The sequence below is a fragment of the Rhinoderma darwinii genome, chromosome 11 (genome assembly GCF_050947455.1).
Source record: "Rhinoderma darwinii isolate aRhiDar2 chromosome 11, aRhiDar2.hap1, whole genome shotgun sequence".
Classification (NCBI taxonomy): domain Eukaryota; kingdom Metazoa; phylum Chordata; class Amphibia; order Anura; family Rhinodermatidae; genus Rhinoderma; species Rhinoderma darwinii.
In genome coordinates, this window is record NC_134697.1 from 59,530,235 (window position 1) to 59,556,088 (window position 25,854).

The 25,854-nt window shown below is 40.7% G+C and overlaps 1 protein-coding gene across 8 annotated transcripts in view; it reads right to left on the bottom strand.

The window, feature by feature from the left end:
* Window positions 1-25,854, bottom strand: part of GBF1 (golgi brefeldin A resistant guanine nucleotide exchange factor 1) — a 187,512-nt gene that overhangs the window by 80,421 nt on the left and 81,237 nt on the right. The gene's annotated exons all lie outside the window — the stretch shown is intronic.

Consider the following 25,854-nt stretch of genomic DNA (forward strand, 5'->3'; position numbering starts at 1 on the left):
AAGCTACATATTGCTTCAATTCATTATTTCCACCCCAGTAGACGTGCAGATTTCAGACTCCGTTCACTTATGTGCCATCTTATACACTGTTCATAGAACACATACAACAAAACTTCTAAAGCAATACCATTATGTAAACACGGAAGAGAAAATGTTGCTAGCTGTAATGTTTTCACTACTAGGCATGCTCTTAGGCATGTTTTCAGTACTGAAATGCCTCATTTCTGTAACCCAATCTCAATCAGCTGTCTAAACCATGTCCTAGTTCAGACCTTTTCATCTAATTATCCATATAATCTAAGTGATACAAATTAAAGTTGTGTATAGAAAACAAAGTTGCCCTTTAAATTAAGAGGAAGACCAAAGAACACATTAAAGGGGTTGTCCACTACCGGACAACTGATGACCTATCCACTGGATAGGTCATCAGTATATGATCTGTGGGGGGGGCCGGGGGGTTCAACACTCGGACTCCGCACCGATCAGCTGGTCCGTTGCTTTCGGGCACTGGACGTCTATGCTGGAAGCAGTTGGCCCGGACAACAGAATAGCAGCCAAGTTGCCCCATAGAACAGTCTATACCATACTGGACCAGAATGTACCATAGGACACTCTTGGGCTATATTCACATTGAGTTTTTTGACGAGGAAACCGCGTCGCAAAACTTGTCAAACACTGCCCGAAAATACCTCCCATTGATTTCAATGGGAGGCGGATGAGTCTTATTCCCGCGAGCGGTAAAACAGTCTCGCGGGAGAAAGAAGGGACATGCCCTATCTTCGGGCATTTACGCCTCTGACCTCCCATTGACATCAATGGGAGGCAGAGAAAGCGTATTTCGCTGCGTTTTATGCCCCCGGCGATCAATTGCCGTGGGCGAAAAAACGCTGCGAAAATCGGCGTGCAGGGAGAGGAATTTTGAGGCAGAAATTCCGCCTGCAAAAAACTCTGTGTGAACATAGCCTAGGCATACTCTGGGTCAATAAGACTTTCAAGGCACATACGTCGCACATAGTGGGAAAACATAATATGAACGCCCTAAAAGACAGTGAATTAAATTATTAACTTAAAATCACACACACACACACACACAGGTACGTAAATATATAAATGAGACATACAAATATGTGCTTATAGAAAAGTAGATGTAGGCCAGGTTCCCACGTAGGGTAAATGCTACGGAATTTCCGCAACAGAATCCTGTGCGGAAACTCCGCAGCATTAACAGTAGCAGCAAAATCTCACGCCCATGCAGCTGAAAAATAATGCAGCGTAAACGCTAATAAATTGACCTGCGGTGCGGAGTTTACATCCGCAGAATGTCAATTTTTGTTGATTTTCTGTTGCGGGTTTTCCCCATTGAATTCAATGGGGATGCAAAACCTGCAACAAAAAGACAAGTGTTGCGCCTTTCACAGCGTAATCGCAGCGATTACGCCACAAAAATCGCAACTCAGGGGAAAAAAAAACCACTTACCCAGAACACCCTCCTCCTTCCTGCAGTCCGGCCTCCTGGGATGATGTTTCATCCCATGTGACCGCTGCAGCCAATCACAGGCTGCAGCATCACATGGCCTGCAACGTCATCGGAGGAGGTCGGACTACGCGCAGAGATGAGGGAAGGGGTATCGACTTTTTTTTTATTTTTCCCCAAGCGCTGCTTTCCGCAGTGGAAATTCCGTCCGAAAAACCGCACCACAATGTGGTGCGATTTTTAGGAAGGAAAGTGCTGCATGTTCCAGGTCGAATACGCTGCCATGGGAAGTCGTATGATGCAAAATGTCTGGTTTCTAGTACAACAGGCTATAGAACGCAAAGGCAGAATAAACCCCTTATTTTTTTAGTTAAAAAGGTTATCATCATGGCAGACATTTCCAAGAGATTCACGTCTACATTACTGAACATTAAAACGTGTTGTCCTACATTGAAAAAATAATGAAATTGCCGCTTGCTCTGGGGTTGCTTTGGAAGCATCAACACCATTAGGGCTCATTCAGACGAACGTGAATAATGTGCGTGTGCTGCGCAGGGAAATCACGCGCATTACATGGACTTATTGATTTCAATGGGGCCGTTCACACATGCAGGAGTCTTCACGCAGCGAGAGTCCGTTGCGTAAAACTCACTGCATGTCCTATATTGGTGCGTTTTTCACGCACTTCTCGCCCATTGAAGTCAATAGGTGCGTGAAAATCACACAGCACACGGATGCACAGGTGCGTGATTTATGCATCAATTCAATTGAAAATAAAAAAAAATGTTACAAATATATTAAAAAAATGTGCTTTGCGAGTGCGTGAATAACGCATGCCACTCGCAAAGCCCACTGATGCATAACGGACCAGAATAACACGCGTTTTTCACGTGCGTGAATTTGATACGCTCGTGTGAATGTAGTCGAAGTCTGCATGAACATTCCTAAAGTGGAGTTCACATGACAGGTCAATGCAAATTGGGAATCGTTCACATCAGCGTCGGGTTCCATTTGGGGTTTCCATTCCGTCAGAGGAACAGATAAACGGAAAGCCAAACGGAAACAATAGCTTCAGTTTGCATTACCATTGATTTAAATGGCAATACTTCCGTTGCAATTGGTTTCCGTTTCTTAAGGTTTACGATTTTTTTCATATACAATAGGGCAGTCGACTACGCTATTGTTTCCGCTAAAAAAAAACGGAAACCTAACGGAACGGAGACAAATGGAAACCATTTGCCATGGAAGCATTACCATTGAAACCAATGGTAATGCAAACAGAAGCTATGGTTTCCGTTTGGCTTTCCATTCATGGGTTCCTCCGACGGAAAGGTCTAACGGAACCAATGAACGGAAACCCGATGCTGATGTGAACGAGGCTTTGGTCTGTTGAGGTTACTATTAAAACCCCAGAGCAAGCACAAAATTGACAGCAGTTAGGTAGTTTGAGAGAGAACGAAACATGGTTTATGTTATTAACGGATGTTTTTAAATCTGCTGAGCTACAATTTCTTTTAAAAAAATGTACAATTAGTACAAGTTATGAAGCATAAGCGATTGTGAATCAGTTTCACCTGCTTTGGTGCAAATAAAAAAGTGACCACAGATTCCCTGAAGAGGCATCAGCAAGACGACCCCCAAAAATGGAATGGTTTTGCAGGTGGTGGCCACAGACAATTCCGCTCTCCTTATCCTTCCTGACTGATTCTTCGGTAGGTTTGCATTTTGCTAATGTCCTGGTCACTACTGGTAACATGAGGCGGTACTTGCATCCGATTCAGGTTACACTGGTAGTCCAGCTCCTCCAGGACGGCACATCTATACGTGCCATCGCAAGAAGGTTTGCGGTGTCTCCCAGCACAGTCTCAAAAGCATTGAAGGGCATCAACCCATCAGCAGTACCGATATCGGCTTCTTTGTGCAAGGAGGAACAGGCGGCAAACTGCCAGAGCCCTGAAAATTACCTCTAGCGCGCTACTGGTGTGCATATCTCTGACTAAACTGTTGAAACATATTCCATAAGGGTGGCATGAGGGCTCGACATCCTTTAGTGGGACCTGTGCCCACAGTGAAGCACCAACAGCTCAACTGCCATTCGCCATAAAACACCAGAATTGCCAGATCCGCCATTAAAGGCTATGTGCACCTTTGACATTTTTTAAATAAGCATAATTATATCTATCAGTGTGATTGGTGCAACTTTCAAAATACCTGCTTTGTATCCTGTCTACAGATCCGCTATGCACTAAGACCTTACACACATACAGATATACACTTATACATACACACACACACATATATATATATATATATATATATATATATACACATACATACATACACACACATACCGTACTAGCTTAGAATACCACTACAACCTCTTCTGTGACTAAGGGCAGTTACTAAGTTGGTTGGCAACTACTGCTGTTAAGCCACTAGCCTATGACGCAGCACATTCCCGGAGGGTTCACACACTTTTAACTTGAGATATCAATGAAAGCTGCAACAAATCATGTGTCCTGTGGCTGTCATTACAGAAACAACATTAGCTTCAAACGCATATTTAAATAACTGGCCTCTGACCGACAGAAATAATGCATTAAATCATGACGTTTTCTCTTCCAAAACTATGCTATGCACTGATTGGACAGTGTCAGACTGTGTAGGGACACATGCTCAACTGGTAACACCCAGTTGTCAATTTATAAATTTCTAGGAGGAATAACAGAGGAATGGCACAACGCAGAGTTATAAGAAAAGAAACTCCCGAATAGTTATTTTATAGGGAATTAAATAGACCGGTCAGAAGAGCAGACAGGTCCGCTATAATCCTAGTAAGGAAAAAAAAAAAAAGAACATTTAGAAACGTGCAATGTTTAATGCCCATAATACCAGACTATTTCTTCTTTTAGGATATGTTCACACAGGGAAGATATGCTGCGTAAAAGCCCAAAGCGTATCCACCCTGGTCGCCGCAGGGAACTTGTGGTGCAGTTTTTCGACTGGAATGTCCGCTGTGGAAAACTGTGCATATAAAAATACACATACTTATTCTCGAACGTCCTGCAGACCAGCCTCCTGGGATGCCGTTTTATCCCATGCGACCGCTGCAGCCTGTGATTTTATTCAGAGTTGCGTTTTTTTGCAGCGGACTCACAGCTTTTCCGGCGCACAAAAATGCAACATCTGCTATTTGTTGCAGGTTTTAACTCCCCTTTGAATTCAATGAAGAAAACCCACAACAAAAAAGCAGAGAATACAGTTGACCTGCTGCAGATTAAAAAAAAAACGTACCGCAGGTCAATTTCCGAGCGCCTTTTACGCTCATTCTGTTGCAGAAAATCCACAGTATTTACGTTACATGTGAACTTACCCCTAGGCCAGGGGTCAGATCCGCAGCCTAAAATCTCCGCAATATATCCGTCTTGGAACCCGCAGGGCATCCCGTCAGAAACGACGCAGGGTTTTTGGCCGGAATATTCACTGCGGAATGCAGCATTGGGAAACAAACAACAAAAACACAAAAAAAACTTCCATACTTACCCCGCTCCCTCTTTTCTGCCGTTGCAGGCCATGTGACGCTGCAGCCCGTGATTGGCTGCAGCGGTCACATGGGATGAAACGTCATCCCAGGAGGCCGGACTGCAGGAAGAAGGAGAGAGTTCTGGGCAAGTATGATTTATATATTTTTCGCTGATTTGCAATTTTTGCGAGGAATCGCTGTGATCCCACCGCAAATGTCGCAACACTTGTCTTTCTGTTGGGGGTTTTGCATCCCAAGCGGTCACTGATAGATCCCATCGACTTTAATGGTGTCCGTTGAGGTTCCGGTATTTTTTACTTCATGAATAAAGATGACAAAATTAGAAGAAGGTTTGCCATAACCCCTGGCAGAGGTACACAACACAACTCTGAACAGAGCCCTATATTTTGGTGACAATTGTTAAAAAACAGGCAACTTTGTTTGGATTGTACTTCGGTCCTCTCCACATAACTGTTTAGCCTTCCGTCGGCGGTATTCTAGGCTACATACAGTGGAACACACTGCCCAGGGATTCTGTTAGGCGCTTTCCCAGGAGAGAAGTCCGCGGGCAGAGGAGGCAGTGGCATCCATCACTTATAGGCTCCCACATTTTTTTAAATAACTCATCGCTCGGTATCCGTTTTCTGAGTGATCCATCAGAATGGAATAGCGTACTCTACCACGCTAGGTCATACTTCTTAAAAAGCAGTATTATGACTTTTACCAGCCTAGTGGAGGCCAAAAGGACACTCTTCTGGCCTCTGTTGGGCTAATGGTGCCCTATGGACATGTTTATTGCATACGGTCGGGACACAAATGTAGGGCAGAAACGAGGTGTAGAGGGTTTAGGTATTTATTTATAAAGAGATGGACATCCCATGCATCCAAGATGACGTCATGACACCACAACAGAAAAGTACAAGTACATTGTTCATAGAGCTAAAGAGACTTAAATCGCCATTATATATTTACGGTTTAAAAGAATCATATGCAACGTATTGTCTTGTCTGTATTAAAATGACAGATCTACTAACCCTATGCCTAAGTATAGGAGAAAAGATGACAGAATTGTAAAGCCATTAAAGAATGTTTTTACAACTGTTTGATAGAAGGGAACCACAAAAGAAAGGAGCAATGCTCGTACATACCATGGAGCGCTGCCCCACAAGATCTTCTAATACTTTAAATCTTCAAAGAACAAGCGGCCATAAAGCATCCCTCTATTTAAACACCCCATATATCTTGGGCAGGAGCTTGGAGGGCACGTGTGCCTAACTTCTGTGTCTACTCTTTTATCCTACAGCTCAGATTTCCTCATAACCTATAAGTAACATGGACATTTGGCGGAAATTACTTGAACTATATAATTTTTACTGGTCTGTGAAGACCCTATATTACCTGTACCTGGGTCTTCAACTGTTGAGTAGTCCTATACCTAGGGCAGAATTGTATTCCAGAGGCTCCCACTGACCACTTACTCATCTGGAAGTGGGAAGTATTCATTTGTACGCAAACACATTTTGACAGAGGGCAAGGAAAGCTGTCATGTCCTTTCTATTTGCCTAATTCAGGAACAATAGAACAAATACTTCTATTTGTCAACTTGCCATGTCATGTGCTTCTCCCTCGGTCACTAAATCAGACTTTTCACAGAACATTATTAAATCAATGCTTCATACAAACGGTGAGAAAACAGTTAATAGCCAGAAAAATATTTTGCTTAATAAAAAATATTGCATCTGTACGCACATCATGAGGAGCGAATTCAAGAAACAGGCGATGGCAAAAACGTATTTTCTACAGTAAAACTTTTTTTTTTTTTTCCTTTACAATTGTTTTTCATTTGACATTTTAAGTGACTCCTCCGGGGACCACATCAGTCATAAAATAGATTCGTTTTTGTTGATAAATATGACTCCAGCTTGATGTCCCTTTACCTACTACCTAACATGGTACAAACACCGCGCATCTACAATAAAGGGATTTCAATAAAGACTCATTGCTTAAAATAGGAAAACCAATTCATTTTTAAGACCAAATGTTGGCGAGAGCATTTTGTTACACTACATGATCCTTTGCTATTTTACCAACTGCAACACATAAAAAAAGGCTCATGAACACAAGACGAGTATCAATGTGAGGGGGAAAGAAACTTCCACTAAAAAAAGGGGACAGGAGATTTGTGTCAAATTTCAGCTGCTTCCATTTCATGTTCAGGCGAAACACAAAGTGTACAGCTGTTCAGATATGGGGATAGTGGATACAAAGTGATCTGCCTCATACCCTTTTATACTGCACCACAGCTGTTGCTTTAGAACTATCCATAGGAGAGAGGAGGAAAAAAAATATATTAAATCTGCTTTTAGGGCCCACTTACAATCACCACGAGCATCATGTCTATGCTGTATATCTACTAGGAATATGGAAAAAGACTCAAAATATAAACCCAAAATATTTATTTGTTTCTAGAGACCAAAACATAAACATTTATTAATTCACAACACCAAAATAGCATTGTTTTATGTATTATATAGCATAACATAGATCTATTTATGAAGCAAATGCACCAAAAAGTAGAGGTTTGTGCCTCATTAGACACTTTTCAATAGCGTCTCGAAAAGGGGGTGTGCCTTACAGCAAAAGCGGGCGTGGCATAAAAAGCAGAAAATTCTGTAAACTAAGGCATCCAAGAGGTGGTATGAGGGCATGTTCTCACGCAGTGTATATTGCCGTTTTTCGAGGAATTTAACGGAAGCTGAACGCATTCCAAACATCTGCCCATTGAACAAAACCCCGTTTTTCCCATAAAAATCAGACGGGGCAGGTTTGTTTTTTACGCGGCTGTTTGAAAAAGCAGTGCGTAAAAAAAGCCCCATAAAAAGAAGTGCATGCCACTTCTTGAGCCATTTTTGGAGCAGTTTTAGAAAAACAGGTCCAAAAAAACGAATCAAAAAACGTTTGGAGATTAAAAAAAGGCTGAAAATCAGAGGCTATTTTTACTTTAGCTTGCGAACATACCCTCAGAGAAAAGGGTCTAAGGGCCTGTTCACATCAGCGTTGATTTGAGTCAAAGGAACCGATGAATGGAAACCATAGCTTCCATTTACATTACCATTGATTTCAATAGTAATGCTTCCGTTGCAAATAGTTTCCGTTTGTTTCCGGAAACCTTACGAAACGGAATCAAACAGAGACCAATTGCAATGGAAGCAACGGTAATGCAAACGGAAGCTATGGTTTCCGTTTGGCTTTCCATTCATTGGTTCATCCAACAGAAAGGTTGAACGGAACCCATGAGCGGACGGCAGACGCTGATGTGAACAGGCCTTTACAGGTCTAGCAAATTGCGCCACGGTAATAAATTTGGCGCATCTTCTACCTGTCTGATCTAAGTTCATGCTGTCCAAATCTTAGACTGCATTAGTAAATCTGCCCCACTATGCCTTACATCAATGCTTTGACCTTCCTCTGGATCAACCAGGCTTTCCATATGTGAAAGGCTGAACTCAATGTACACGAGTGTTTTTTTTTTAAACCAACAACTAGGTAACTGTCCTGGTTAATATCTGGCATTGAGAACTTATGTCCACAACTGGCTCCCCCATATTACTGCATATATCCTCAATCTTCAGAATGAACAATGTAGTTCTGTTTATTACTGCTTTTACAGAGCGGACGAAACGCAATCAAAATGACCTCAAAATGACAGGAACACACAAACTTTAATTCACCAAGATAAACAAGGCCTGTTTGCCGAGGACTTTCCACAATACACATGCTCTTATGTGGACTCGCTCAATCAGTCTGCCAGTCCCAGCGGGCACATGCATGCTAGTCTCTGTATGAAATGTAGAAGAACACCCAAAACACTGCCAAATGTACACAATCCGTCTTCTTCTCCTATGTCTAACCTGTGACCTCTGTTAATATGTTTTCTCTTGTATGACCTTTCAGGTTAGAAGCATTGTTCGATATCTGAATGGTAAAATTAAAGAGAAAACGTTATCATAGATTTCTACGCTGTCTGAAATGTTTATTTCCAATTTTTTTAATATTCTGAAATAAATATCTCCCCTAGGGAGCAAGATAATCCTTAACCCCTTCAGGACTGAGCCACTTTTGGACCAAATGACAGAGCCTCATTTTTTTAAATCGGACGTGTGTTACTTTATGTGGTAATAACTCGGGAATGCTTTTACCTATCCAAGCGATTCGGAGATTGTTTTCTCATGACATATTGTACTTTACGTTAGTGAAAAAATTTGGTCGATATATTCAATATTTTTGTGTGAAAATTTAGAGAAAATGTGCAAAAAATTTGCATTTTCAAAATTCAAATGTATCTGCTTGTAAGACAGATAGTAATACCACACAAAATAGTGACTAGTTAACATTTCCCATATGTCTACTTTATGTTTGCATCGTTTTTTGAACATCCTTTTATTTTTCTAGGACGGTACAAGGCTTATAAATTTAGCAGCAATTTCTCACATTTTCAAGAAAATTTCAAAAGCCCATTTTTTTAGGGAACAGTTCAGTTGTTAAGTGGCTTTGAGGGCCTTATATATTAGAAACCCCCACAAATCACCCCACTTTAAAAACTTCACCCCTCAAAGTATTCAAAACAGCATTCAGAAAGTTTTTTTTAACCCTTTAGGCGTTTCAGAGGAATTAAAGCAATGTAGCGGGGAAATCTACAAATTTCATTTTTTGGGAAGAAATTCCATTTTAATCCATTTTTCCTGTAATACTGAAGGTTTTTACCGGAGAAGCACAACTGAATATTTATTGCCCTGATTCTGCAGTTTTTAGAAATATCCCACATGTGGCCCTAGTGCGCTACTGGACTGAAATACCGGCCTCAGAAGCAAAGGAGCATCTAGAGCCTTTTAGGGCCTTCCTTTTCTTAGATTATATTTCAGGCACCATGTCAGGTTAGAAGAGGTCTTGTGGTGCCGAAACAAAAGGAAACACCCCAAAAAATACCCCATTTTGGAAACTAAACTCCTTGAGGAATTCATCTAGGGGTGTAGTGAGCATTTTGACCTCACAGGTGTTTCATAGATTTCATTAGAATTGGGCAGTGAAAATGAAAAATTACATTATTTTCCAATAAGATGTAGCTTTACCTCAAAATTTTGATTTTTTTCAACAAATAAATGATGAAAAGCACCCCAACATTTGTAAAGCAACTTCTCCAGAGTACAGAAATACCCAACATGTGGTCATGAACGGCTGTTTGAGGAAGCGGCAGGACTCAGAAGGGAAGGCACGCCATTTAGCTTTTGAAGTACAAATTTTGCTGGTTTGATTTCTCGGCACCATGTCGCATTTGTAAAGCTCCTAAGGTACCAGTACAGTGGAAACCCCCCAAAAGTGACTCCATTTGGGAAACTACACCCCTAGAGGAATTAATCTAGGGGTGTAGTGAGCATTTTGACCCCCAAGGTGTTTCATAGATTTCATTAGAATTGGGCAGTAAACATGAAAAAATTATTTTTTTTCCACTAAGACGTAGCTTTAGGTAAAAATGTTTTATTTTCTCATCAAATAAAGGAGAAAAATCACCGTAACATTTGTAAAGCAACTTCTCCAGAGTACGGAAATACCCCATATGTGGTAATAAAGTACTGTATGAATACACATCCGGGCTCAGAAGGGAAGGAGCGCCATTTGGCTTTTGGAGAGCAGATTTTGCTAGATTGGTTTTTCTGCGCCATGTCGCTTTTGCAAAGCCCCTTAGGTACCAGTACAGTGGAAACTCCCCAAAAGTGACTCCATTTGGCAAACTACACCCATTGAGGAATTCATCTAGGGGTGTAGTGAGTATTTTGACCCCACAGGTGTGTCATATATTTTATTAGAAATGGGCAGTGAAAATGAAAAATTACATTATTTTCCAATAAGACGCAGCATTAGTTAAAAAATTTTCATTTTCTCAACAAATAAAGGAGAAAAAGCACCGTAACATTTGTAAAGCAACTTCTTCAGAGTACGGAAATACCCCACACGTGGTCATAAACTGCTATTTGGACACACAGCAAGGCTCTAAAGGGAAGGAGCGCCATTTAGTATTTGGAGTGGAGATTTTATAAGATTCGTTTTTTTACACCATGTTGCATTGAGCTATAGTACCAGTACAGTGGTACCCCCCAAAAAATTACCTCATTTTGGAAACTAGATCCCTCAAAGAATTGATCTAGGGGTGTAGTGAGCATTTTGACCGCACAAGTGTTTTGCAAAAATGAGTAAACAATAGATGTTGCAGATTGAAAATTGCTGTTTTCCACAAATATGCCATTTCAGTGCCCAATGTGTTGTGCCCAGCTTGCACCACCGTAGACACACATGCCATAAATTGTTAAGCGGGTTCTCCAGAATACAGTAATACCCCATATGTGGTCATAAATTGCCGTTTGGGTACACTGCCAGGCTCAGTTGGACCACCATTTGGCTTTTGAAGCGCAGATTTTGCTTGGTGTATTAGTGGTATTTCAGCTTTTATAATGTGGGGGCAAATGTGAGCTGGGCGGAGTACATCAGGGTATATGTAAGCTGTGCGGAGTACATCACGGTATATGTAATATGCGCGGAGTACATCAGGATATATGTAAGCTGTGCGTAGTACATCAGGATATATGTAATCTGTGGAGTACATCAGGGTATATGTAATATGTGCGGGTACATCAGGCTATATGTAAGCTGTGCGGAGTACATCAGGGTATATGTAAGCTGTGCGGAGTACATCAGGGTATATGTAAGCTGGGCGGACACACAGTAAGGCTCTAAAGGGAAGGAGCGCCATTTAGTATTTGGAGTGGAGATTTTATAAGATTCGTTTTTTGACACCATGTTGCATTGAGCTATAGTACCAGTACAGTGGTACCCCCCAAAAAATTACCCCATTTTGGAAACTAGATCCCTCAAAGAATTGATCTAGGGGTGTAGTGAGCATTTTGACCGCACAAGTGTTTTGCAAAAAGGAGTAAACAATAGATGTTGCAGATTGAAAATTGCTGTTTTCCACAAATATGCCATTTCAGTGCCCAATGTGTTGTGCCCAGCTTGTACCACCGTAGACACGCATACCATAAATTGTTAAGCGGGTTCTCCAGAATACCCCATATGTGGTCATAAATTGCTGTTTGGGCACACTGCCAGGCTCAGTTGGACCACCATTTGGCTTTTGAAGCGCAGATTTTGTTTGGTGTATTAGTGGTATTTCAGCTTATAATGTGGGGGCATATGTAAGCTGGGCGGAGTACATCAGGGTATATGTAAACTGGGCGGAGTACATCAGGGTATATGTAAGCTGGGCGGAGTACATCAGGGTATATGTAAACTGTGCGGAGTACATCAGGATATATGTAAGCTGGGCGGAGTACATCAGGGTATATGTAATCTGTGCGGAGTACATCAGGGTATATGTAATCTGTGCGGAGTACATCAGGATATATGTAAGCTGGGCGGAGTACATCAGGTCATAATATAATAGGATGATGTAATGGGGAGAATGAATAATCCATGGATTGGTGTGGTACGCTGTGAACCATTCCTTTATACACAGGCCGGGTTTATTGGGTATTATACAAAATATCTACACTCCAACGTTGCCTTATATTTGACTTCTTCACTAGCCCTATAAGCCGCACAAGGCCCTAAAGTTTCCTCATCTCTGCTGAGTCTACGGGGTCCACCTGTGGGGTCCAGCAAATGACGATGTCGGGTATTTAGTGAAATTCTACTGGACCTAAAAATGAGTCTGGGCCGTCATTTAGAATCATTTTGCACCATTGCGTTTTGAGAGTCATAACGTGTTATTTTTCTGTTAGGGCGTGTGTGAGGGCGCCTTTTTTGTGGAACGAGCTGTCATTTTTATTGGTTCCATTTTGGGGTAGATGCGATTTTTTTTATTATCTCGATTTATTACATTTTTTGGGAGATGAGGAAACCAAAAAAACAGCCATTCCAGCACGTTTCTTTTTTGTTTTTTTTTGACAGAGTTCACCGTGCAGTATAAACAACATGTTAACTTTATTCTGCGGGGCGATACGATTACAGCGACACCAAATTTATATGTTTTTTTTTACGTTTCACTACGATCCCACAATAATAATACTCTTTTCTAAAAAAATCATGTTTTAGTGTCGCCATTTTCTGAGACCCGTAACTTTTTTATTTTTTCGTTGATATCGCTGCGGGACGGCTTGTTTTATGCGTGGCGAACTGTAGTTTCTATTGGTACCATTTTGCGTTACTTGCAACTTTTTGATCACTTTTTATTACAATTTTTTTGAGACAAGACGACCAAAAAATAAAATGCGGTCATTGTTTTTTATAATTTTTTTTTTACCGTTTTCACCGTGCGGTAAAAATAATGTGATATTTTTATAGATCAGGCCGTTCCGAACGTGGCGATACCTATTACGTATAGTTTTTTTTCCATATTTTCATGTTTTTTTTAATAATAAAGGAGTTGATCAGGGAAACAGGACAAGTGTTGTTTTTATTATTTATTTATTATTTATTAACTTTTATTTATTTACTTTTCTTTCACTTTTTTTTTTTTACATTTTTTACTTTTTCTTTTACACTGACCTGGTGACTTGAAGATCTGGTCTTCTGATCCCCGGTACGATGCATTGCACTACTTATGTATGTACTTATGTAGCGCAGTGCATCGTAACTGTCATTTTTCATTTGACAGTTAGCGTATTAGGTCCTGCCTCGGGCAGGACCTAATAGGCTACCGTCCCTGTGCAACCAGGAAGCCTAGTAACGGCTTCCTGGTTGCCATAGCAACAATCGCCACCCGCGATCCACCGCAGGGGGGCCCGGGGGTTACAGAGGGAGCTCCCTCCCTCTATAAACCACTTCAATGCGGCGGACGTCATTGACAGCCGCATTGAAGGGGTTAAATGGCTGCGATCGGCGGTAACAGCCATCGCAGCGGCATGTCAGCTGTGTATAACAGCTGACAGCCGCTGAAGATAAAGCGCGCACAGCTCCTGTGCTCGCTTTATCTGCAGGGCGTAACTGTACGCCCGTCTGCGGGAAATCACTTTGATTTCGGACGTACAGTTACGCCCAATCGCGGGAAAGGGTTAAAGAGAAATGTATGTAAATATGTAAAACTTCAGATATGGAGGTTAATCAATCTGCATAAAGTCTTGCCTACCAGTGCTAGCAAGAGATTAACCGGACACAAACTATTGTTTAATAACCGCTTAAAATGTGAAAAAGTGCAAACCAAGAAGTGGAGGAAAGGAACGTAATGGGTTAAAAATGACATATGGACAAAAAGGTGGTTCGGTCCGATGCCAAGAGAGCACCAAAAACAAGCGCCTATGAGAGATGGGTCCAAGAGAGTCATCTACAAGACACCGATTCTGGAGAGACACTTCACTAGGATGATTGAGAAGACCACAAAACTGTATCCATAGATTGGCAGCTCTCGTGAGCAGGGACCTCACACCTTTTTTTAGTCTCATGGTTTGTTCATTTGCTTTGATTACTTGTCATTTTACTTGTTACTTTCCGAATTTTAAAGCGCTGCAGAATATGTTGGAGCTATATTACAGATCATCATTCTACACCAGCAAGCTAGACCTAAAAGATCTAGTGGATACAGAGTCTGTCACTGTGGAGGATCCGCACATTCTTACAGTAAGGCCTCATGCACACGAACGTGCTTTTGCGGCCGCAATTCCCCCGAAAATCCACGGGAGAATTGCGGCCCCATTCATTTCTAAGGGGCCATGCACACTAACGTAATTTTTACGGTCCGTGCATGGCCCGGGAGCCCGGACCGCAGAAAGAACAGACATGTCTTATTACGGCCGTGTTCTGCGGGTCGGGCTCATTGAAAATAATGGGCGCAGCCATGTGCATGTCCCGCCGTGTGCATGAGGCCTAAGAACCTGTTCACATCTGTGTCGGGTAATTCCGGTCTGTCAGAGGAGTAGAACAAGGGAATACTGGAAGCAACGGTTCTGTTGAACCATGGACACCACCGATGCCCGACGGAACCATTGACTTTAATGGGAACCGTCTGAGTGTCCGTGGTACTACTGGAAATAGCGCAGCATGCTACGCTATGGTTTCCGTTAATCTCTGCCAGATCTGCGATGGAGGCCCCTAATTGAGCCTCCAAAGCAGATGTAAACAGGGCCTAACAAACAGACAGTTTGCAGAAAAACTAAACTGTGAAAAGCAATAAAGCTGCACTTCCTGTTACAAAATGGCCACCCAAATGAAAAATTAAAATGACGATCTATCTGTAAGTAGAGAGGACATAACGATTAAAGTCTGGCTACTCCTCCAACGTCTGGTTTACTACTACATGGCAACGCTTGTGTTTTAGGTAAAAAAAATCTCCTTAAAAAGCACACTTAAAATTCTCTAATTTCCTAAGCAAGCAAGGCTGACAAGTTTTCAGTAGCTTCTACATTTTGTGGTACAGGATACATTGGCCAATTCAGTATCTGTTTTCCTTGAACAGACTATTTATATTTTAACATACTTTACACAAAAGCTGCATTAATCTAGCGCTACAGCACACCACAAGACAATTGTGGAGATGTTTTTGAAGAAAAGGCAGACATCAAATAATGGTGTACTTTATTCCTTAAATAATAAAATACATTTAAGAGAAGCTTTCACCTCCCCAGACACGTGCAGCATGTAATAGGCAGGGCATGGAACATTGCTGGGACACGGTCCAATCAGCTACAGACAGTGCCACAGAAAGAGCTGGAGAGAGGAGAGCGTGTGCGCGCACGCAGCTTGGAGCGGTGCGCATGCTTTCACTCACTCTTCAGCTCTCGGCAGACAAGGACGAAACTGTGTAATCTCTTGCGCACAACGCTCTCCTCTCCCCAGCTCTTGCTGCGACACGGTCCGTAGCGGATTGGACAGTGTCACAGCGATGTTACACGCCCCCTTGCCATTACACATCCCATTGACCGTTCAGGGGTTTATTTAAGTATCGGGCGCCAAATATAACGGCACCAATATCTAAATAATGGAAGAGATTAGGAAAAAAAAATGTCAAGTGCCCCAGGGTTTGTGCAGCAGTGCCTATTACATGCTGCACATGTATGGGCAGGTGAAAGGTTCATGGTGTTCATTGTCATGTTACCACTTATGTTCAACAGTAAGGCCCCATGCACACGAACGTGTTTTTGCGTCCGCAATTAACCCGCAAATTTGCGCGTGAATTGCGGACCTATTTATTTCTATGGGCTCATGCCCACGACCGTGGTTTCCATGGCCTGTGCATTGGCAAGGAAACCGGACCGCAAAAAGATGGGACAAATCAGGATACGGTCCAGGTTTCCGGGCTCATTAAAATCTACGTGCCGCAATCACGGGGCCGTGTACACTTCTACGGTCGTGTGCATGAGGCCTAAATATAAGACCTTGAGTTTTTCCTCAAGTCAGTAAATATTCTTTAAATTAATTTAAGATTAACCACTCAGGAGTATATAAAAAGTGGGTAACCCCCAAAAGAATTAGCAATGTTTGCCATTCCTGCTGGCACCAGAAAACTTACACCAAGAAACTGGTTATAACCAAGAAACTAAAGAAATTCAGGAAAAAAAGTACCCAAAAGCTTATATTCTTTTCTTTTGGTATTTTAGGTGGGAGCGGCCTTAAAGGCTATGTACACTTTTTCAAGGATTTCTTTCTGTTTTATTTGCTTCCTTAATGAAAAACTAAGCAATTTCAAAAGATGCTGTCCCACCATTTAATATAATATTCATAATATAGATCACAAAAACGGAACAATGTTTACCATTAACATACTGTTAAAAAAGCCATCCAGTGAAGACTTATATTTACTTAAATTGTATGGCACCATCTGGTGTTCAGCGTATATAGCAATGTGCACGTCCCCCTAATGAGCAGAGTGCTTGTGGACATGCGGGTATGCTCCGTCACTCTCCCTACAGGTCAGGTCTCTGCATAGTAATCCTCTGTACACTGCAGCCAATAAAAATAGCTTTCTGCCCTGCTAGTCAGGGAAGGAGCAGAGTCTCTATAGTAGCATTGCAGGATAGCCGAGTAGGCTCTGGCAGTGAAGTAATAAATGAGCAATTCTGTCATCTGCCAGAGGGGGAAGGAGACGGATTCTGGTCAGAGCTGCTGTCGGCTCATGGTTGACACCATCTATCTGCTTTACTGAGAGCCTGCTCTTCCCCAGCCTCCTCATAGTGCAGCACATTGTTAAAGGTCAGCATGGAGCAAGGAGGTTGTACACAGCAGAGTACACTGTACCGGAGTGTAGAGAGGGAGAACACATGGCAGGGATATACATGGATAGATAAGTAGATAAATAAATACCTGCATTATCTCCGAAGCCATGAATAATCTTTACAAGATGATGCAAGGCCGTGTCAGCCTTGTACATAAACACTTGGAAGTCATACTTTCTGAACAACTTTCTAAAAAGGGTAACGTGTTGGCATCCGCTGAATAGAATGGAATATTAACTCAAAGCAAGACATGTGGCCAAGTTATCAAGAATGCCACTAGAAGTAGAGAAAAAAAACAAAAACACGTGAACAGCAGACTAGTGTTAATAAAAAAGATTATATGTGTGTATATATATATATATATATATATATATACATACATACATACATATACACAAATAATTTTCAAGTTCTCGTTTGAAACATACAACTATGTGAGTAAGGTAAGGAGCTGGTTAATTCACAGCTGGAAGAAAGTAGTCCTGGAAAATTACAACACATGCTTCAGCTCTTGACTAAAATTTCCCACCAGTATTCTTCAGCAACGTCGACCAAAGATACGCAATACAGAAATAAAACCATCATTCCCTCCGCTTGTTTTTTCACCTGCTGTATTCCTTCAGACAGCTAGCGACATGCTTTAGGGAATATGCATATCTATTGCACATGTTAAAATAAAAGCTCTGCTGATACCAGTGAAAACAACAATGGCACACAATGGGCTTTGTATGACTTGGTGGGAAAGCAAGGCTCAGTCTGCAGAAATACTCTAAAGTGAAGTCACTGGACCATTTATACAAGAATCTCACCACATAGACATGGAGTATATACACAAACATCTAAACATTGTATACTGCAGAGTGCTACTTTAGGGGATGGAATGCATATTCAGGATCAAATGATACCACACATGAAAGAACCTTCCATTCTTCTTGCGGCCATGTCCCACTAATCTCTCATAGCATTGCGCTGTCTGAGGTTAGAAATTTTTTTTTTTGTCCCAATAGCTGACTTAACAGTGCAATCTACAATTCTTTGATTTACTTAGTAGTATTGCATGTCCATAATAAACAGACAGGCAATCTATTAGGCATGGTAGGACTCGGGGCCTTTATTAGCCCCCCCCCCTGGCTGCCATGACAACTATCGGCTCCCAGCAATCTTGTCGATGGGGTGACAAAAGGAAGCCCCCTCCCGCTAAACACTTAGATGCCATAGTCAATAGTGACTTCGGCATCTAAGGGGTTAAATGGCCGGACAGTTATTTCCGATCCAGCCATTGCAGCAGGATGTCGGTTGCATATGATCCACGGAACATACCGTTACATTCTATTGTGGTCAGAATCCTGCAATTAGGACATAATAGTATGTCCAAATGTGGGAAGGTGTTAGAAGCAATGTTATCTTTTTAATTTTTATTGTCCATACACATCTAAAATAAAAAACGAAGCAACATTGCAATAGGTCTTAATAAAACATTTCCTATAGTATTAATTACCTATTTATTACCAATGAAAGACCTATTTCATAGCGGATTAATTTTTAGGCCCCATTCACATATTTTTGGCCTATGTTTAACTATGTATATGGTAAAGGCAGGATAAAACAACTGTTACCCTTAGAAAATGACTCATGACGTATACGTTTACTGCATGCCAGTGACTGGTCGTGGTCCACTTTTTTCCAGGATGTAGTTGTATAGAAAAGCGCAGTCTACTAAGTTATTCAATACCGAAAAAAAAAAGTATTCCAACGTATACCAGCCAGAAGGAGGCCAAAAAGGACACTTGACATCTGTTGGGCTAATGTGGCCTTATATTCAGGTTTAGCATGTGTGCTGGGAGCTTTCCTGCCGTACGTCACAAACGTGATGTGAACAGGGCCTTAGCTGCACTGGGACAGTAAAAAGTATATTAGTTGCAAAAGGTAGACAAAGCTTTTAAAGAAGACCTCCAGTGGTAACACAACTTTCCATATCTGTACCCCACGCCTGACTCTATACCCAACACTAAGTAAAATATACATTAAAGAATTGTAGTTTATGATCTGCTGCCTAGTCTGTGGTTTAAAAAAAGCCTCCATCTTGATTTTAAGATTCCTCCAGCTTTCTCTTCCTCTCTGCTTTGCTATCAATTCCATGATGCTTCAGCACAGCATCACATGACCAGCTAAAAACCATACCATTTCTGCATGCTGGGGGACACTGATTATCATTCTCTCCATAGTCTCCCATATAAGCTGAGAAACCATAAGTATACAGACAGGGAGGCTGCACTATATTCTTCTACATTATACCTGTGTGACAGGAACCTGTGTAAGGATCAGTGGTGGCTGATGATAGAAGTTTCTGTCCCACCCCCTGTGCAAAACTGATGTGGTACAGGAACTGCTGAAGCCTGTGATGGGTGACACAAAGATCACCATAGACTCAAGTAGAGAAAGCGTGGCACTGGGCCTGGTTCACACTGCTGCAAAGCAACCATCCCAGTCTGATATATAGAGATAGAAGCAACAAGAAAAATAACAGGTGGGAAACGGACACATGGAATACCATAATGGTACACATGGGAAAGTTTAGTTTTGTCTGGAGTGTCCCTTTAAAGAGAATCAGTCACAAGATCCTATAAAGTGAGACTCACCCATTAGGCTCACGTGATTGCCACTGTGTCTGCGACATCAGCGGTGGTGGTTGCGGTGTTCCCCAGTTGAGATATTGCCCCTTTATTTATTAATCAATATGTAAACTAACAGCTGCCTAGTCAAGTGGGTTTGGCCGCCAGCGATTCTCAGTGGGCGGAGCTAGCAGACAGCCTCTGAAGCTGACCTATCAGCGTGGGGCTGTCTCCTTTAGACATTCCTAGGGCATGAGGCTGTTTCCTCCAGACACTCCTAGGCCACCGTCATCGCGTGAGAGAGCAATATCTCATCAATGGAGGGACACAGAAGTCACAGACACAGCGACAATCGCTTGACTCTAATAACTCACTTTATAGGAGCTAGTGACAGGTCCTCTTTAAGAAGTGTGATTAGTTTTTGTTTTTTAGTACTAAATTGTGTGAAAATAAAACAGAAAATTTATTGGTTTTGGAAATTGCATAAAAATGTAAACAAATAATTTTTTTGTTACAATCACTACCCAAAGTTACACAATACATAGCGAGTACTGGAGGAGAGCCACAATTCAAGTGCCATAACAAATGCTAAATTAATCTTGAAACTAACATTTTTAGCAACAGGTTGAAAATGCTTATTCTAGGCTACAAACTTTGATTCTTGAGAAGCTAGCTTAGAGGGTCTTGGCTGCCTTCGTGTTTGGGAACTTGTCTAGATCAATGACATCTTACAGCACAATGACTAGAAGCCAGGAGGATTTGCACTCCTGTACTGCCAGCTAAATTCTCATATATCCTCTATGCTTTGGTCCATTAGCTTGTATCCTTATGGTCTTAACAGTGCTCAAGTAACTGGTTGGAAGGAACACTGTTGACAAGACACTTATGTTCAGTGTGAGCTTACTTAACAAATTCTCGCTTTGTCACTAACTACTCCTATATCGTTCAGTAGGCAAAGTAAATTAAAGAGACAAAAGGATATGAGATTAATTCCACATTGGGCTGTGCCAGGCAGTTGGCATTTTTTTTGTAGAGTGATAATGTGATTATGTACAGTGAGTACAGCTTAATGGCCACCACACATGTTGTATGCCTATTCTATACAAAGAGCAAGAATTCAATACAATATTGCTGCCGTCATTTGATATTCCATTTGTAGACAAAGTCTAATTTCAGGACAAAAAAACTGTTCGGTTATGGTCACACGCTTAGCAAAAAAACGTCTGAAAATACGGAGCAATTTTCAAGGAAAAAAACAGCTCCTGTTTTTTTAAGCAAACTCGCGTTTTTTTACAGCCGTTTTTGGAGCGGTTTTTCTATAGAGTTCATGAAGAACGGCTCAAGAAGTGACATGTACTTCATTTTACATGCCGTTTTTTCAAAACAGACGTAAAAAAACGCCCCGTCGGAACAGAACGCCGTATCTCCTATTGAAATCAATAGGCAGATGTTTGAAGGCGTTCAGCTTCCGATATTTCGGCCCAAAAAAAAGCTGTGTGAACATACCCATACTATAACCATGAAAACCGTTAACAGTTTAACAATTCTTTCTCCCACTTTTATTTTTGTCCAAAATAAAAAAAATGTAAACAATTATATTTTGCAATAATGAAATGTAAAAATCCAGAGAAAATCTGAAAAAATTCCCCTTTCGCTTGGGTTAGAAGCTTTCAAGCTGCCAAAAGGGAAAAAGAAACTTCGACCCTGTTCACATCATGGGTTTTTTTTGGCGCAGGTTTTGCACATACACCAGGAAAAGCTCCCGACATATAAGTTAAACAGCTGCCTGTGACATATGCCATACAGCGGCCTCAATCACCCTAATACGGCATCTGTTTAGCGTAGAAGTCATGAAAAGCTCATGACATGTACGGATGCCCGTGAGGAATGCCATACAGTAGCATCTGTCACCTATAGGCTACCGCGTTCAAGTAACATATACTACATGGTATTTTTTTTTTTTCAGTTTTTTTTGTCACATTTCAACCACCATAACTTTATTTTTCCATAAACCCAGTAGTGTGAGGGCTTATTTTTGTGGGACAAGTTGTATCTTTTTAATTGCACCATTTTGGGGTACATATAAATGTATTGATTAACATTTATGAACTTTATTTGAGTAATGAAAAAAAAAAAAAAACACAGGAATTTCACCATTCTTTTTTCGCCATTTTCTTTTGTTTTTTTATGCCGCTTACCATGTGGTATAAAAAATGTGATTTTGTGGGTCGTTACGATTGCAGCGATACCAAATTTATGTATTTTTTTTCTCTTATATTTTACTGCTTTTGCACAATAAAAACACTTTTTAAAATAAAAAGCATTTGTTTTTGCGTTGCCATATTCGAAGAGCCCTAACGTTTCGCCAATATAGCTATAAAAGTTGTTTTTTTTCTTTGCAGGACGACTTGTAGTTTCTATTGGTACCATTTTGGGGTACATAGGACTTTATCGCTTTTTATTGGATTTTTTTGAAGGCGGGATTTACAGAAAACAGCAATTCTGGCATGGTCTTATTTTATGCTGTATGATGTTCACCGTGCGGGTTAAATAACGTAATATTTTTATAGTTTGGGTTGTTCCGAAGTGAATATACAAATTATGTGTAGCTTTATTATTATTATATATTTTTTTATAATAATACAGCATTTCATAAGGGGAAAAGTGGATTTTTTATTTCTTAGTAACGAAGCATATTCGGTGTACACGCTTACATACCAATAGACTCTAAAAGCAAGCCAAAAAGGAGTGTTTTTGGCATGTATATATCGCAGTCTCAACCTAACAAGTATGATAAAAGTGGCAGTAATGCTCATAGAAGCCATGTGCCAAATACATCTTGTGTGTAACGTGTTTATAAGCTGTATATTCAGATACACATTTGTTCGTTTTTAGAAATTGAACATATTGTGTGAATACTAGTTATATACAAACACAATCTTATCAGAAGGAAAATAATAATAATAATAATAATAATAATAATAATCATTGGCTTTTAAAGATCAAAAGCCACAAGTAAAACAACACTGATCACAGTCTCATTAGCTTTACCTCATCAGAAAGGATGAAAGAGAGTGGGATATGTGAGAGGCAGAAGGATCCGGGAGTGAAGTTATGGAATTCAATTCTAGTTTGCAGCAGCAGATAATTATGGATCAGTGACTCAGACTTCTTGACAGCCAAAAGGGCCAAACCGACATTTGGAATTTAAGATGCAAGATGAGCCAGCGAGCAATTTCATTGGTCGAGCTACATTTTAGAAAGGTTGTTTTGTAATGCTGCCCCGTTTGATTGTGGTGTTGGTCAGAACTTCCACCTACTATTTGTCAGCCATTGTGTCCCAATCTGCCAGCATTAACACAGACACAGAGCGGTATTTATTTGATGCCCACTCTACCCAGCAGCATTCAGACTAAATCCATGTGTATTTAATAAATCACACCAGTTAGGTGGGCAGGATTAGTTTCAAGTCACCTAATGACTATATCATGAGCAGCAGCATTAAGGGGATTAATATTAATCTTGGCCGTTTTGATGAAAGGCCAGTCACCGCTTTAACAGGAGAAGCAGCGGCAGACACAGTGAGAAATACTACACAAGACGACGTCCTAGGAGTCCCAGGTCAGACTTGTAGGTCTTCACTTACTTTAAGAAAAAAAAAAAAAAACACAAAAAACCCACAATAAACACACAAAAAAAACAAATAATAATAAAAAAAAAAACAACAACTACACTTTGTACTAGAGAAGCAATATACTTGGCATGGGTCTTCATGAAACTTTTTGGCTTCTCCTACATGCAAGTGTCAAAACTAGACATTTAAACTTTCAGAAGATATAAAAAGGTCCTGTGCTCTTGTTTCTTCAACACAAAGTCTTAATGCTACAGACCCAATGTCAGCAATTCATCTAATCCAGTGTCCCAATGACAACACTGCCTGCTCAAGCAGATTAGCCTTGTCAAATACCAGAACATAGAGGCACCAAAAATAAAAAAAGAGCACCAAGACTGAAGGCATCCTCTAATAAAAGTCTTCAGCTACATGGTGTCATGAAGTCTCGCACGATCTAATGTCAATCCATGTCATGACGCGGCACAGCGTGGCTTGCTATTGTTCCTTATAGGAGACAATTGAAGAGACTCTATAAATGTAATGTATCCATTAGGGCTCATGGACATGACCGTGTTTTTCTTCAGCGTGTTATCCACATTTTTCGTGGATAGCACACTGACCCAATAATTTCTATGGCGCCATGCACACAGTGTTTTTTGTGGCTCCGTTGTTCCATTCTACAAAATTATAGAACATGTCCTATCCTTGTCCGTTTTTGCAGCCCCGTGTCACCATTCAAGTCTGCAAAAATAGCAGACCGCACATGGAAGTCATCCGTGAGCTGTCCACATTTTGCGGATAGGTTGCTAGGAAACGCCTGGGCAATCCGATCACGTGACCTTCCTAAGAGTGCGGAATGCAAAATACATATGATACATGGAAACCGTAGTAATATAAGGGACATATGGAACAGGATATTACAAACCCAAATACGTACACTAGGATTTGTAGTTTACTGCCCGATAGATGGTGAGTCATGTGTATGAGGCTTAAGGGCAAACTTTCAACAAGGTTCATATTACAGAATGCCAACACTCTACGCATTTATAGAAATCTCAGAAACTTCATTAAAAGAAAGAAACGCTGTGCTCTGCAACCAAGATAATAAATCACAAGCAATCGGGCAAGATAAAGCCACGTGTAGTGACATTGCTCTATGGCTGCGCCACAGGTAAAATGAACATAAAATGTTGGATAAATAATAAAACTACTGAAATGTATCTAAACGTATTACATTAAAGAGGCTCTGTCACCAGATTATAAATTCCCTATCTCCTACATAATGTGAGATCGCGCTGTGTGTGCAGTGAAAGAAGCTGGGCGGGAACAATGAGAAGCGTATGACGCTGATTGGTCACTGATTGGTCAGCCTCATACACTCCTCTGTACAACGCCCACTTGGCCATATAGTAAAACACGCCCAGTCGTCTATTAAGAAAGTCATTAGCATAAATCTAACAATCGGTCATAACTCCGTCAAAAATGATCGTTTTTCAAAATAAAAACCACTGCTGTTATCTATATTACAGCACCAATCAGATTATGTAGGAGATAGGGCACTTATAATCTGGTGACAGAGCCTCTTTAACCCCTTAAGGACGCAGCCTAGTTTGGGCCTTAAGGCTCAGAGCCCATTTTTCAAATCTGACATATTTCACTTTATGTGGTAATAACGTCGGAATGCTTAAACCTATCCAAGCGATTCTGAGATTGTTTTCTCGTGACACTTTGGGCTTCATGTTCGTGGTAAAATTTGGTCGATATATTCAGTCTTTATTTGTGAAAAATTGCAAAATTTAGAGAAAATTTACAAAAAATAGCATTTTTCAGAATTTAAATGCATCTGCTTGAAAAACAGACGGTTATACCACCCAAAATAGTTACTAGTTCACATTTCCCATATGTCTACTTAAGATTGGCATCGTTTTTTGAACATTATTTTATTTTTCTTGGACGTTGCAAGGCTTAGAACATAAACAGAAATTTCTCATATTCTTAAGAAAATTTCAAAAGCCTTTTTTTGAAGGTACCGGTTCAGTTCTGAAGTGGATTTGAGGGGCCTATGTATTAGAAACCCCCATAAAACACCCCATTTTAAAAACTAGACCCCTCAAAGTATTCAAAACAGCATATAGAAAGTTTTTTAACCCTTCAGGCATTTCACAGGAATTAAAGCAAAGTGGAAATGAAATTTGCAAATTTCATTTTTTCTGCTGAATTTCAAATTTATTAATTTTTTTTCTGTAACACAGAAGGTTTTACCAGAGAAATACTACTAAATATGTATTGTCCAAATTCTGCAGTTTTTATAAATGTCCCACATGTGGCCCTACTGCGCTCGTGGACTAAAACACAAGCCCTAGAAGCAAAGAAGC